The sequence below is a fragment of the Phyllobates terribilis genome, unplaced genomic scaffold (genome assembly GCF_046119375.1).
Source record: "Phyllobates terribilis strain yellow unplaced genomic scaffold, ASM4611937v1 Scaffold_4__5_contigs__length_816908805, whole genome shotgun sequence".
Lineage (NCBI taxonomy): Eukaryota > Metazoa > Chordata > Amphibia > Anura > Dendrobatidae > Phyllobates > Phyllobates terribilis.
Window position 1 is genome coordinate 612,806,976 of NW_027362764.1, and position 13,629 is coordinate 612,820,604.

Sequence of the window (13,629 nt, forward strand, 5' to 3'; positions counted from 1 at the left end):
ATTCAGGTGTTCTGTGGGAAATGCCAAGCATCCTGCACGGTGTTGGGCTGTGAGCACAGCCCCCATCTGTGGACTTTGGGCCATCATACCACCCTCATGGAGTCGGTTTCTAACCGTTTGTGCAAAAACATGCACATTTGTGGCCAGCTGGAGGTCATTTTGCAGGGCTCTGGCAGTGCTCCTCCAGTTCCTCCTTGCACAAAGGCAGAGGTAGCGGTCCTGCTGCTGGGTTGTTGCCCTCCTAAGGCCCCCTCCACATCTTCTGGTGTACTGGCCTGTCTCCTGGTAGCGCCTCCAGCCTCTGGACACTATTCTGACAGACACAGCCAACCTTCTTGCCACAGCTCGCATTGATGTGCCATCCTGGATGAGCTGCAATACCTGAACAACTTCTGTGGGTTGTAGAGTCCGTCTCATGCTACCACGAGTGTGAAAGCACAACCAACATTCAAAAGGGACCAAAACATCAGCCAGAAAGCATTGGTACTGAGATGTGGTCTATCATCTTCTCCTGCAGAACCACTCCTTTATTGAGTGTGTCTTGATAATTGCCAATAATTTCCATCTATTGTCTATTCCATTTGCACAACAGCATGTGAAATTGATTGTCAATCAGTGTTGCTTCCTAAATGGACAGTTTGATTTCACAGAAGTTTGATTTACTTGGAGTTATATTCTGTTGTTTAAGTGTTCCCTTTATTTTTTTGAGTAGTGTATATATATATATATATATATATATATATATATATATAAATATTCCATACATTGGAATGGGATGTGTATATACCATATGCTCACTGTGAGTTCCCCAATAACCAGCCTAGTAGTAGAAGAAGTCACGACCTTATCCATCACTCATTCATCAACTGTGTAATTGTCCTGACAATTGGAGGCAGCAGAGTTGCATCCCCTGACAAACTGGTGACAGCGCTGTGATCTCCGCGACCTCCCGGCTGTTATTCATAAAAATTTGTGGCATTGGTGGGATCTGCGTGACCCCTCTCCTGGCTGTTTCCCATGACTTCCATTATAAATGAAGCCTTAGAAACATTATATAGGTTTTCCCATAAAGACTTGCATAGTAAAAATAAAAAGAAGAACATAAATAGCAATGGGAATACAATGACAACTAGTCAAAATAATCTAAAATGTATTTTTCATTTCAAACACAGGTTTATGGATAATATCATTAATTTAGCCATAAATAGGAACTGGCACTTGATTGAAAGTGATAAGGATTTGCATGCAATAGCTAGCCGTAAAACGTTACTTACAGAAGATATCGTAATTTAGGTGATGTTCTAGTCCAGAACCAGTTAAACCCAGAATGCAAGAATTGGCTAGAAAAAATTTGCCCTAAAGGTAATTTTAAATGTAGATACTGTTCATTCTGTCGTCATCATTCCACGATTAATCAAGTATAAATAGGCCCTGTATTATATCATGTGTCTGAATTTATTTCTTGCAGGACCAATTTTGTGATCTACATAGTTTTTTGCCCATGTCAATTTTATGACATTAGAAAAACTAATAGACCCCTGTTTGTACGTTTCTGGGAGCATTACCATTCAGTTACATCAAGAAAAGGTTCCCCTTTGATTAAACATATTAAGGATTACCATGTACCTGATCCACATGCTCTGCGTTTTGCAGGTCTTGAAAGAGTCAACTATCCACCTCAAGATGGGGACTACCATAAATTATTATTGAAGAAAGAAACCAGTTGGATTATGAATGTAAATGCGTAAGATCCGTTAGGTCTAAATGACAGGATAGATATGTCAGTGTTTTAATAAGATAATGTGAATTTTATCGTTGCTTGTATTGTATTCCCTTTGATGATGTTTAACTTGCGACTGCCATAAAAAGAAGTAGCTTTACATCATCACACTCTTGGACCCATAGAAGCATTGATACAACGCAAAATGGTGGTTGTCATTCACGCCCCCCACGCCTCCTGCACACAGCGCTAATGACCCTCCCTAAGGGATAAAGGACTGCTTTAAGGAATGGTGAGTGCCACTTTTTACCTGCTCTCATTTATGAACATTATTAATGTGCGTAGTTAACCACTGTCTGGAAATGACCCAATTAATTCTAGGGGGAAATTGCTTTAGACATCCTTTGTGACCTGTGCAGGGAGTGGGAGAAGATGAGCTTTCGCCATCTTCAATAGTAGATCCTGTTTTCATCTTCATAATAGATGTGTCATCTTTAATTGTAATGTAACCTGTTGTGATAATGACAAGTGATGTTGACAGAACAGGAAGTGTCAGCCCATTATAAGACTCAGTGGGCAGTGTGAAAACGGCAAGATTTTAAATATTTTCTTAAATATACACTACCGTTCAAAAGTTTGGGGTCACCCAATTTTGCTTTTTCCATGAAAACTCATACTTTTATTTATCAAATGAGTTGCAAAATGATTAGAAAATATAGTCCAGACACTGACAAGGTTAGAAATAATGATTTTTATTAGAAAGAATAATTTTCTCCTTCAAACTTTGCTTTAGTCAAAGAATGCTCCCTTTGCAGCAATTACAGCATTGCAGACCTTTGGCATTCTAGCTGTTAATTTGCTGAGGTAATCTAGAGAAATTTCATCCATGCTTCCTGAAGCCCCTCCCACAAGTTGGATTGGCTTGATGGGCACTTTTTGTGTACCATACGGTCAAGATGCTCCCACAACAGCTCAATGGGGTTAAGATCTGGTGACTGCGCTGGCCACTCCATTACAGATAGAATACCAGCTGCCTGCTTCTTCCCTAAATAGTTGATGAATAATTTGGAGGTGTGCCTTGGGTCATTGTCCTGTTGTAGGATAAAATTGGCTCCAATCAAGTGCTGTCCACAAAGTATGGCATGGCGTTGCAAAATGGAGTGATAGCCTTCCTTATTCAAAATCCCATTTACCTTGTACAAATCTCCCGCTTTACCAGCACCAAAGCAACCCCAGACCATCACATTACCTCCACTATGCTTGACAGATGGCGTCAGGCACTCTTCCGGCATCTTTTCAGTTGTTCTGCATCTCACAAATGTTCTTCTGTGTGATCCAAACACCTCAAACTTTGATTCGTCTGTTCATAAAACTTTTTTCCAATCTTCCTCTGTCCAATGTCTGTGTTCTTTTGCCCATATTAATCTTTTCCTTTATTAGCCAGTCTCAGATATGGCTTTTTCTTTGCAACTTTGTCCTGAAGGCCAGCATCCCGGAGTCGCCTCTTCACTGTAGACATTGACACTGGCGTTTTGCATGTACTATTTAATGAAGCTGCCAGTTGAGGAGCTGTGAGGCGACGATTTCTCAAACTAGAGACTGTAATGTACCTGTCTTGTTGCTCAGTTGTGCAGCGGGGCCTCCCACTTCTCTTTCTACTCTGGTTAGAGCCTGTTTGTGCTCTCCTCTGAAGGGAGTAGTACACACGGTTATAGGAAATCTTCAGTTTCTTGGCAATTTTTAGCATGGAATAGCCTTCATTTCTAAGAACAAGAATAGACTGTCGAGTTTCACATGAAAGTTCTCTTTTTCTGGCCATTTTGAGAGTTTCATAGAACAAACAAATGTAATGCTCTAGATTCTCAACTAGCTCAAAGGAAGGTCAATTTTATAGCTTCTCAAATCAGCCATACCGTTTTCAGCTGGGCTAACATACTTGTGCAAGGGTTTTCTAAACATCCATTAGCCTTCTTACACAGTTAGCAAACACAATGTACCATTAAAACACTGGTGGTTGTGGGAAATGGGCCTCTATACACCTATGTAGATATTGCAATAAAAACAAGACGTTTGCAGCTAGAATAGTCATTTACCACATTAACAATGTATAGAGTGCATTTCGAATTCATTTAATGTTAGCTTCATTGAAAAAAAAAGTGCTTTTCTTTCAAAAAATAATGAAATTTCTGAATGACCCCAAACTTTTGAACGGTAGTATAGATGAAGACAAGGACAATAATGTAAATACATGTTGGTTAAAGTGGGATTTCTGGTCTTAAACTACAAGTCATCAGTAGAGATGAGCGTTGTTTGACTCGAACTGTTCGCCAATCTCAAATTCGAGCTGTTTTGGGAGGTGTTCGAGCCGTTCGGCGAACACGAACGATTTGAAAAAAATTCGGCTGTTTGAGGTTATGTTCGATAACTGTTCGTGCACCAAAATCATAACTGAATTTTTTCTCAGTAATGGTGAAAATTAATGTTAATATGCAGTTTGAGTGTACAGCGGGGCGGGGGGAGGGGCAGGGGATGGATCTCTGCAGGAATAATGAAGATCTCCATTTTTTTTTCTCTTTCCCACATTTACAGTGGGGAGGTGCAATCTGTCAGCCTATCAGCAGCGCACACATGGAGCGAAGTGCTTTTTTTCACACAAACAAGGGCATGTGTCATTGGCAGTGTATGTCACATGTCCTTGCCTTATAAGACCCAGCCATTTTCCCCTTCGCCACCATTTTCTCACTGCTGCAGCTGCGTGTTAGACGGCACCGCTGTTGCTGTGTGCGCTATACCTTGTTAATTTCAAGTCAATTTTCGCACAAATCTACAGATAGCTTGGGAGTAGGGAATAGTTGTGATTGAAGTCCTTTTAAGGACTAGGTTACAGCATTTCCTATGACTTTTATCAGGCAGGTCTGTGCTCTTAAATAGATAGATTGTGGGAGTAAAGACTAATTGTAATTGGAGTCCTTTTCAGGACTAAGTTACATCAGTTCCTATCAGTTTTTGCCAGGCAGGTCTGTGCCAGTGCTGTGCAAGTTTTTTTCACAGCATTTGGCTAAATCTAGCAAAGCTAATCCTTTTTGGCCTATTGCAGAGTGTGTTAGTCAGTGGAGTAGCCTATCTGTGTTGCAAGCTACACCACCTGTGTATAGAATACCAATTTTTTTACTGCACCTAGTGAAGTAAAACATTTTGGGCATAGTATCATTCTATTAGTCCATCTATACTGACCTCCATAAGGTTGCAAATTGAATATAATATTTTTCTGCATCTAGCTCTGAAAAAATATTTGGCCTTCTAGCTGTGTGTGGGACTTGTTTTATTAGTCCATCTATACTGACCTCCATCAGGTTGCAAACTGAATATAATTTTTTTCTGCATCTACCTCTGAAAAAATATTTGGGCTTCTAGCTGTGTGTGGGACTTGTTCTATTAGTCCATCTATACTGACCTACATCACGTTGCAAATTGAATATAATTTTTTCTGCATCTAGCTCTGAAAAAATATTTGGCCTTCTAGCAGTGTGTGGGACTTGTTCTATTAGTCCATCTATACTGACCTCCATCAGGTTGCAAATTCAAAATAATTTTTATCTGCATCTAGCTCTGAAAAAATATTTGGCATTCTAGCAGTGTGTGGGAATTGTTCTATTAGTCCATCTATACTGACCTCCATCAGGTTGCAAATTGAATATAATTTTTTTCTGCATCTAGCTCTGAAAAAATATTTGGCCTTCTAGCAGTGTGTGGGACTTGTTCTATTAGTCCATCTATACTGACCTCCATCAGGTTGCAAACTGAATATATTTTTTTTCTGCATCTACCTCTGAAAAAATATTTGGGCTTCTAGCAGTGTGTGGGACTTGTTCTATTAGTCCATCTATACTGACCTCCATCAGGTTGCAAATTGAATATAATATTTTTCTGCATCTAGCTCTGAAAAAATATTTGGCCTTCTAGCAGTGTGTGGGACTTGTTCTATTAGTCCATCTATACTGACCTCCATCAGGTTGCAAACTAAATATAATTTTTTTCTGCATCTAGCTCTGAAAAAATATTTGGCCTTCTAGCAGTGTGTGGGACTTGTTCTATTAGTCCATCTATACTGACCTCCATCAGGTTGCAAATTGAATATAATTTTTTTCTGCATCTAGCTCTGAAAAAATATTTGGCCTTCTAGCAGTGTGTGGGACTGGTTCTATTAGTCCATCTATACTGACCTCCATCAGGTTGCAAACTAAATATAATTTTTTTCTGCATCTAGCTCTGAAAAAATATTTGGCCTTCTAGCAGTGTGTGGGACTTGTTCTATTAGTCCATCTATTCTGACCTCCATCATGTTGCAAACTGAATATAATTTTTTTCTGCATCTACCTCTGAAAAAATACTTGGGCTTCTAGCTGTGTCTGGGACTTGTTCTATTAGTCCATCTATACTGACCTCCATCAGGTTGCAAATTGAATATAATATTTTTCTGCATCTAGCTCTGAAAAAATATTTGGCCTTCTAGCAGTGTGTGGGACTTGTTCTATTAGTCCATCTATACTGACCTCCATCACGTTGCAAACTGAATATAATTTTTTTCTGCATCTACCTCTGAAAAAATATTTGGGCTTCTAGCTGTGTGTGGGACTTGTTCTATTAGTCCATCTATACTGACCTCCATCAGGTTGCAAATTGAATATAATATTTTTCTGCATCTAGAGCTGAAAAAATATTTGGCCTTCTAGCTGTGTGTGGGACTTGTTCTATTAGTCCATCTATACTGACCTCCATCAGGTTGCAAACTGAATATAATTTTTTTCTACATCTAACCCAGACAATAGTTTTGGCCTAATACCACAGTGTGGCCACTCAGCTCTGCTCGGTTCCCATCCATTGTTTTTTTTGTGCAAACAACTCCAGAGTTGTGAATTAGTTAACCACCAAAATGAGTGGAAAAAGGCCTGCTGCTGGTGGAAAGGGGAATAGGCGTGTTGGGAAGGGGAAAAAAGGTTGTGTCCGTGCAGTAGGTGTTAAAGCAACAGTAACATCTGCAGAAGAAAGACCATCTTCCAGCAAAACTAAAATGTCTACTTCTTTTAGCGGACAATGTGATAAGATCCCTTTCTTACAGCCACGCCAATCGCTACAAATTCCAGATGAGGCACAAAAACAGCAGGTGCTTCAACGGAAATCAAGTGCTCCTTTAAGTGGGCTCTCCTCCACATCAACTTCAACATCACAAATACTCCAGTCCTCAGAGGTGTCACCCCAATCGCACTTGCTTCCTCACAGCTCCCAAATCTCCAGCTGCCCGTCTGAGTATGAGGTGGAACAGATGGTTGAGTCTGCAGAGCTGTTTACTCATACTATAGCCTGGGAATCAGAGGTCGGCTCCAGCTCTTCTGTGAATCCAGACGAGGAAATGATCTGCACTGATGCCCAGAATCTTTATGAGTCGGATCCAGGACCAGACGCAGAAGGTTCTGACCATAATGTAGACCCTCATTCCCAAACTGTAACTCCTGTTGGTGGAGACAATGAGGAAGACGATGATGAGACTCAAATACCTGATTGGAGCGACAACTTTAGTTTTTTGTCAGGGCAGGAACAGGTTGGCTCTGAGGACGACGGGTGTGATAACGCACAGGGTGATGATGATGAGGTTGGAGATCCCACTTACTGTCAACCCACAGTCAGCCAAGAGATGAGGTCAGCAGAGGAGGTGGAGGAGAATGCTAGTAACGACGAGGTCAGGTTGCGCCTTCCTGAACAGGGTCGTAGTACTGGAAGCACGTCAACAACTGCATCCTCAAACACAACTCTGCCTCTGACCACAAGTCGTGGTGTCTCTTCAGGTCGCATGGGTGCTAAGCCTTGCATAGCCTGGGCATTTTTTCAGATCGATAAAGATGACCCAACTCGTGTTATCTGTAAGATTTGTCAACAAAAGCTAAGTAGAGGCCAAAAAATACATAGTTTGAGTACTTCATGCATGACCCGGCACATTGACATGAAGCATAAGTTGCAGTGGGAAGCTCACTGTGCTACAATGCGGCCTAGCCGGCCGGGCCAACCACCGTCTGCCCCATCTTGTGCATCTGTGGCCTCTTCATCCTCTGTGACTGAGGGGACAGCAGTCACACCTGTTTTGGGACGCAGACCTGCCACCTCTTTACCCGCAACATCCAGCGTGATTGGCAGGTCATCATTTTCTTTGGAGGTGGTAACACCAGCTGGTGTTGAGCGCTGTCCGACATCGATAGCACCACCTTTGGATCAAGGCAACCTAACATGTCCGCCTGCATCTTCCTCACAGACCGGCAGTTTGCCGGGGACACCCTTATCAACCCCGTCTAAGCACAACAGCCAGCCCTCAGTCCCTCAGATGTGGACAAGTAAAAGACCATTTCCTCCTAGCCATGAGAAAGCTAAGAGGTTGAATTTCACCATCTGCAAGATCTTGGCTACAGAAATGCTGCCCTTCCGCCTGGTGGACACAGAGGATTTTCGAGACCTTATGTCCGTCGCAGTGCCCCAGTACCAGATGCCCAGTCGGCACTACTTCTCAAAGAAAGGTGTGCCTGCGCTCCACCAGCATGTCGCACACAACATCACCGCTTCTTTGAGAAACTCTGTGTGTGACAGGGTGCATTTCACCACAGACACTTGGACGAGTAGGCATGGACAGGGGCGTTACATGTCGCTGACTGAGCACTGGGTAACTATGGTGACAGCAGGACAAGGGGCTGCTGTCCAAGTCTTGCCGTCCCCACGAGTTGTGCGTCAATCCTCTTTATCTCAAAGTTCCTCCACTGCTTCTGCCTCCTCAACCTCCTCTCGGTCCTCCACCTGCACCCAAAGCCTGTCTGGTCATGCCACAAGCTTTCTAACTGCGCAGAAGAGATCCTGCACACCTCCTTACTATGCTGGCAGTAGGGCTCAATGTCATCAGGCGGTTTTTACTTTGAAATGTCTGGAAAATGTGAGTCACACAGCTGAGGAGTTGCGGTCAGCTCTGGAGAACCAATTTCATGAATGGTTGTCTCCACTGGACCTGAAACCAGGGAAGGCCGTGTGCGACAATGCTGCAAACCTGGGTGCGGCCCTTCGCCGGGACAATGTCACACATGTGCCTTGTAAGGCTCACGTGTTGAACCTGGTTGTCCAGCAATTTTTAGCCCACTATCCCGGACTAGATGGCCTTCTGCAGAGGGCACGGTCGCTGTGTGCTCACTTCCGCCGTTCGCATCCCGCAGCTCAGCGACTTACATCTCTACAGAAGTCGTTGGGCCTGCCACTTCACCAGCTAAAATGCGATGTGCCTACCCGGTGGAATTCAACTCTGCACATGTTGCAGCGACTGTGGCAGCACCGACAAGCCCTGGTGTAATACGTTCTGACGTATAGCCTGGGCCAATGGGATCCAGAGGTGGGGCAAATCATGCTGGAGGAGTGGTCTCAGATCAGGGACCTATGCACCCTTCTGCACAGTTTTGAAATGGCGACGAAGATGTTTAGTGGTGACGATGCCATTATCAGCATGACTATTCCGGTGATTTACATGCTGGAGCACATGTTAAGCAGAATTCGGAGTCAGGTGGTGGCACAAGAGGAGGTGGAGGAAGTAGAGGAGGAGGAGTTGTATGTGGAAGGGCTAACATCTGCAAGGTCCAGACGGTCGGCAGCACCAAGGCGGCAAGCATGTGAGGGTGGGGGAGATGGTTTTACCAGTGCGCATGGTAGCAGCCAAACTAGTGAGGAAGGTGCAGGAGCCCAGGAAGAAGTGGAGGACGAACTGATGGAAGACTCATCAGATGAGGGAGACCTTGATCACATTTCTGTTGTGCGAGGTTGGGGGGAGAGGACAGAGGAAGGAAGAATGATTGTTACCTCGCCACCAACACAACAGGGACTTGGTGCTCCTGGATGCGCAAGACACATGAGTGCCTTCTTGCTGCACTACCTGCAACATGACCCTCGAATTGGGAGAATTAGAAATAATCCTGACTACTGGGTTGCCACACTCTTAGATCCCCGGTACAAAAGTAAATTTGCAGAAATAATTCCTGCCATAGAAAGGGATGCACGCATGCAGGAGTATCAGCAGAGACTGTTGCAGAATCTTACATGTGCTTTTCCACAAAACACCAGTGGTGCACGTAGTGAATCTCACAGTTCCAACTTGCCAACCGTGGGACCGTCGCGTGTTGAGCACTCAAACCCTAACAGAAACACAGTATCTGCTGGTAACATCAATTTTGCGGAATCATTTCACCATTTTTTTAGCTCATCCTTTGCAAGGCCACAGGAGACAAGAAGTCTGACACATAGTCAACGCCTAGAGACGATGGTACAGGAGTATCTCCAAGTAAACATTGAAGCCATGACTGTGTCACTGGACCCTTGCTCTTTTTGGGCTTCCAATCTGGATAAATGGCCGGAGCTCGCCACTTACGCCTTGGAGATCTTGTCATGCCCCGCAGCCAGCGTTCTGTCTGAACGTGTGTTCAGCGCTGCTGGTGGTGTGCTGACAGATAAGCGCACGCGGCTCTCCACTGATAATGTAGACAGACTCACGTTCATAAAGATGAACAAATCATGGATCCGAAACGACTTTTCTACCCCTGTGTCATCCTGGGGAGAGTAAAAGCTTGATGATTGGTTAAAATAACCTCACCAACCATTTTAAGCTTTCAAATTACTAATCATGTTTATCTGTATCTTGGCTGGAAAGTAATTTGGGCTTTGTAGCAGTGTGCAGTACTGATTCTATTAGGCCATCTATACTAAGCTCCACCAGATTTAAAATTAATAATAATTTTTAGCTGCATCTAGCCCGTAAAATAATTTTGGGGCTCCGAGATGCGCAAGACACATAAGTGCGTTCTTGCTGCACTACCTGCAACATGACCCTCAGATTGTAAGAATTCGAAGTAATCCTGACTACTGGGTTGCCACACTCTTAGATCCCCCACACTCTTCGATCAACCTTTTCATTTTAATAAAGGCCAAAAAAAATGGTCATTTTTGAAATCATAAGCATTAGCAGGTTATTGCAAGCTGAAATCAAACAGTTTTCAACTCAAAACTTTATTCTAGGTGACGTTACATTTGCACATAGGACCCCTTGTTCGAAAGGAGCTTCTGAACTCTCTCGTCCATTGAATTTGTCAGGTTTTGGATGGTTTCTGCTTCAATTGTTTTGCATGAGGACAGAATACCCTCCCAGAGCTGTTGCTTAGATGTGAACTGCCTCCCGCCATCATAGACACTCCTTTTGATGTTGCTCCAGAGGTTCTGAATGGGGTAGAGGGCAGGGGAGCATGGGGGTCACACCATTAGTTTGTCCCCTTTTATGCCCATATCAGCCAGAGATGCAGATGTGTTATGTGCAGCATGAGACGGTGCATTATCATGCATGAAAATGATCTTGCTGCGGAATACACGGTTCTTCTTCTTCAACCATGGCAGGAAGTGCTGTTTGAGAAACTCCACATGCATTATGGAGTTCATCTTTACCCCTTCAGGGATCCTAAAGGGGCTGACAATCTCTCTCCCCCTGATTCCAGCCCAAAACATTACTCCACCTCCTCCTTGTTGGCGCCGTAGCCGTGTTTGCGTGGGGTGTCCATCAACCAGCCATCCTCCACTCCATCCATCTGGACCATCGAGTGTTGCACGGCACTCATCCGTGAACAAAACAGTTTTAAAATCAGTCTTCATGTAATGTTTGGCCCACTGGAGCCGTTTCTGCTTGTGTGCAGTGGATAGAGGAGGTCGACAGGATGGCGTACGCACAGCTGCAAACCTCTGAAGGACCCTGCATCTTGTTGTTCGGGGGACGTTGGAGGCACCAGCAGCTTCAAAAACTTGTCTGCTGCTATGACAAGGCTTTTTCGCCGCTGCTCTTTTAACCTGACGTAATTGCCTGTAGGAAAGAGTACTCAATTTGCACACACACGTGCGTACTGTGAATCAGCTACATACTTCTTGATTGCCAAGTCACTTCATCCTGATCATCGCACAATGTTGATTGCAGTCATGCCTTGACCTAAACACTCCACAATTTGTTGCTTCTCAGCAGCCGACACATCCTTTTTCTTTCCCATTTTGGCAGAAAATGTAGGCTGCTTAATAATGTGAGAGAGCCTTCTTAAGTAGTCTTGCCTTTCATTGGACACACCTGCCAAACTAATTAGCACAGGTGTCTGCAATTGCTTACAGTGATATAAAGAGCCCTGACACACATCACCATCAATGAGTTTAACTGACAAACAAACAAATTCTTCCCTTATCACTCCTAAACACTTTTTGCATAATAATTTGGAACACATGTGCTTTTCCACAAAACACCAGTGGTTCACATAGTGAATCTTACAGTTCTAACTTGCCAACCGTGGTCTGTATGGAGTTGTTCAATAAAGGGCCCAAAATTAAGATAACATAGACGGGAGAGGTCTCTATGAATAGGAATTCCTAAGACTTTGATACCCTGTGAGGGCCAGGCAAAGGGAAAGTTGGACTGGATGGAATCCTGTATGGATTTGGGGAGGGAGACATCGAGGGCCTCAGACTTCGCTGTATTGATTTTAAAATTTGACCATGTAACAAAGTGATCTATTTCAGCCATAACAGCAGGGATGGATATATGTGATTGAGTGATATATACTAGGACACCATCAGCAAATAGAGAGCACTTGTACTCGGTGCCTCCCACCTCAATCCACCTAATATTGGGATTATGGCGAATTGATGAGTGCAGGTGCTCCATCACTAGGATGTATAAGAGAGGGGACAGAGGACATCCCTGCCTTGTCCCATTGGTGATTATGAAGGGTGTTGAAAATGTTTTGACGCGCCCCCTGGGCCTTCGGACATCCGGAGCCGGACCCTTTTTGGTGGATGCTGGTGGTTGTAGTCTCCGTGGCGGCGACCCGGTTCCGTGGCTCAGGGCGGTCAAACCAGTGGCGGAACTATTTATGTGGTTTTGATGCTTAAATGTCCGACTACGCCACCCGTGGATTGCGGTCAGAGTGAACCGCTGCTGCAGGGCAGACCGCTGAGGCTGGTGTTGTGGGTGCAGCAGAGCTTAGCATAACTCCCCACGGGAGGAGTATAGCCTCAGGACAGTGTATGCGGAGGATGGGGGTGATGGTGCAGGGCAGCAGCAGTAATGACACAGAGTCAGTGATGCAGTCCAGGGCCTTTACTCACAGTTCTTATTATCCAGACCACGTCTGCAGGTAACGGCTGCCCACGTCGTACTGTGCTCACCATGTGAGGGGCTCAGACCACTCCCAGATAACTTTGGAGCGCTTCACAGGACCCCCTTTGTGTGTCCTTTGTCTGGCCTTTCTTACCAACCCTTCTGTCCGGCTGCCTCGGGCCTCCTCTTGGTAAACTTGGCGCCAGTTTCCCTGACCCTATGTGCTGCCTTCCTAGCGGGTGTAGCGAGGGGCTGCGCCACATGAAATGTCACAGCCTCCGGTTTCTAGCTGAGGGTCGTTTTCCGCCTCCACTAGTTTCGGGGACCTGTGTCCCCCTTTGGCCTGACCCCTCTACGCAGGTGAATTCGGGCGTGCGGTGGCGACTCGCCCGTCCACACCCCTGGGATCCCTTCGTTCCTCATTCCTGGAGCCTTCTCCACTCCTCTTCCTTCCTTCTCCCTCTTCCAGGCCTGGGCCTCTGTTACTAGGCCCGCCTCTGGAGCAGAGCTCATGCAGAGCCCCTGTTCCCTGTCACTTCTGCTCAGACTTCTCTGCACTGAACTAAGATGGTGCCCACCTTTTATACTCCCTTCTCAATGCACCCAGGAACTGCTTCCTCCCTGCTTCTGCACTACAGGGTTCCCCTTCCTCAGTGTTCCCTCCCCCCACTCCAGCCAGGGACAGGGACTGTCGTGCTCATCTCAGGGGCATATT

The 13,629-nt window shown here is 44.8% G+C and overlaps 1 protein-coding gene across 1 annotated transcript in view; it reads right to left on the bottom strand.

Annotated features, from left to right (window-relative positions):
- Nucleotides 1-13,629, bottom strand: part of ALKAL1 (ALK and LTK ligand 1) — a 227,002-nt gene that overhangs the window by 83,950 nt on the left and 129,423 nt on the right. The gene's annotated exons all lie outside the window — the stretch shown is intronic.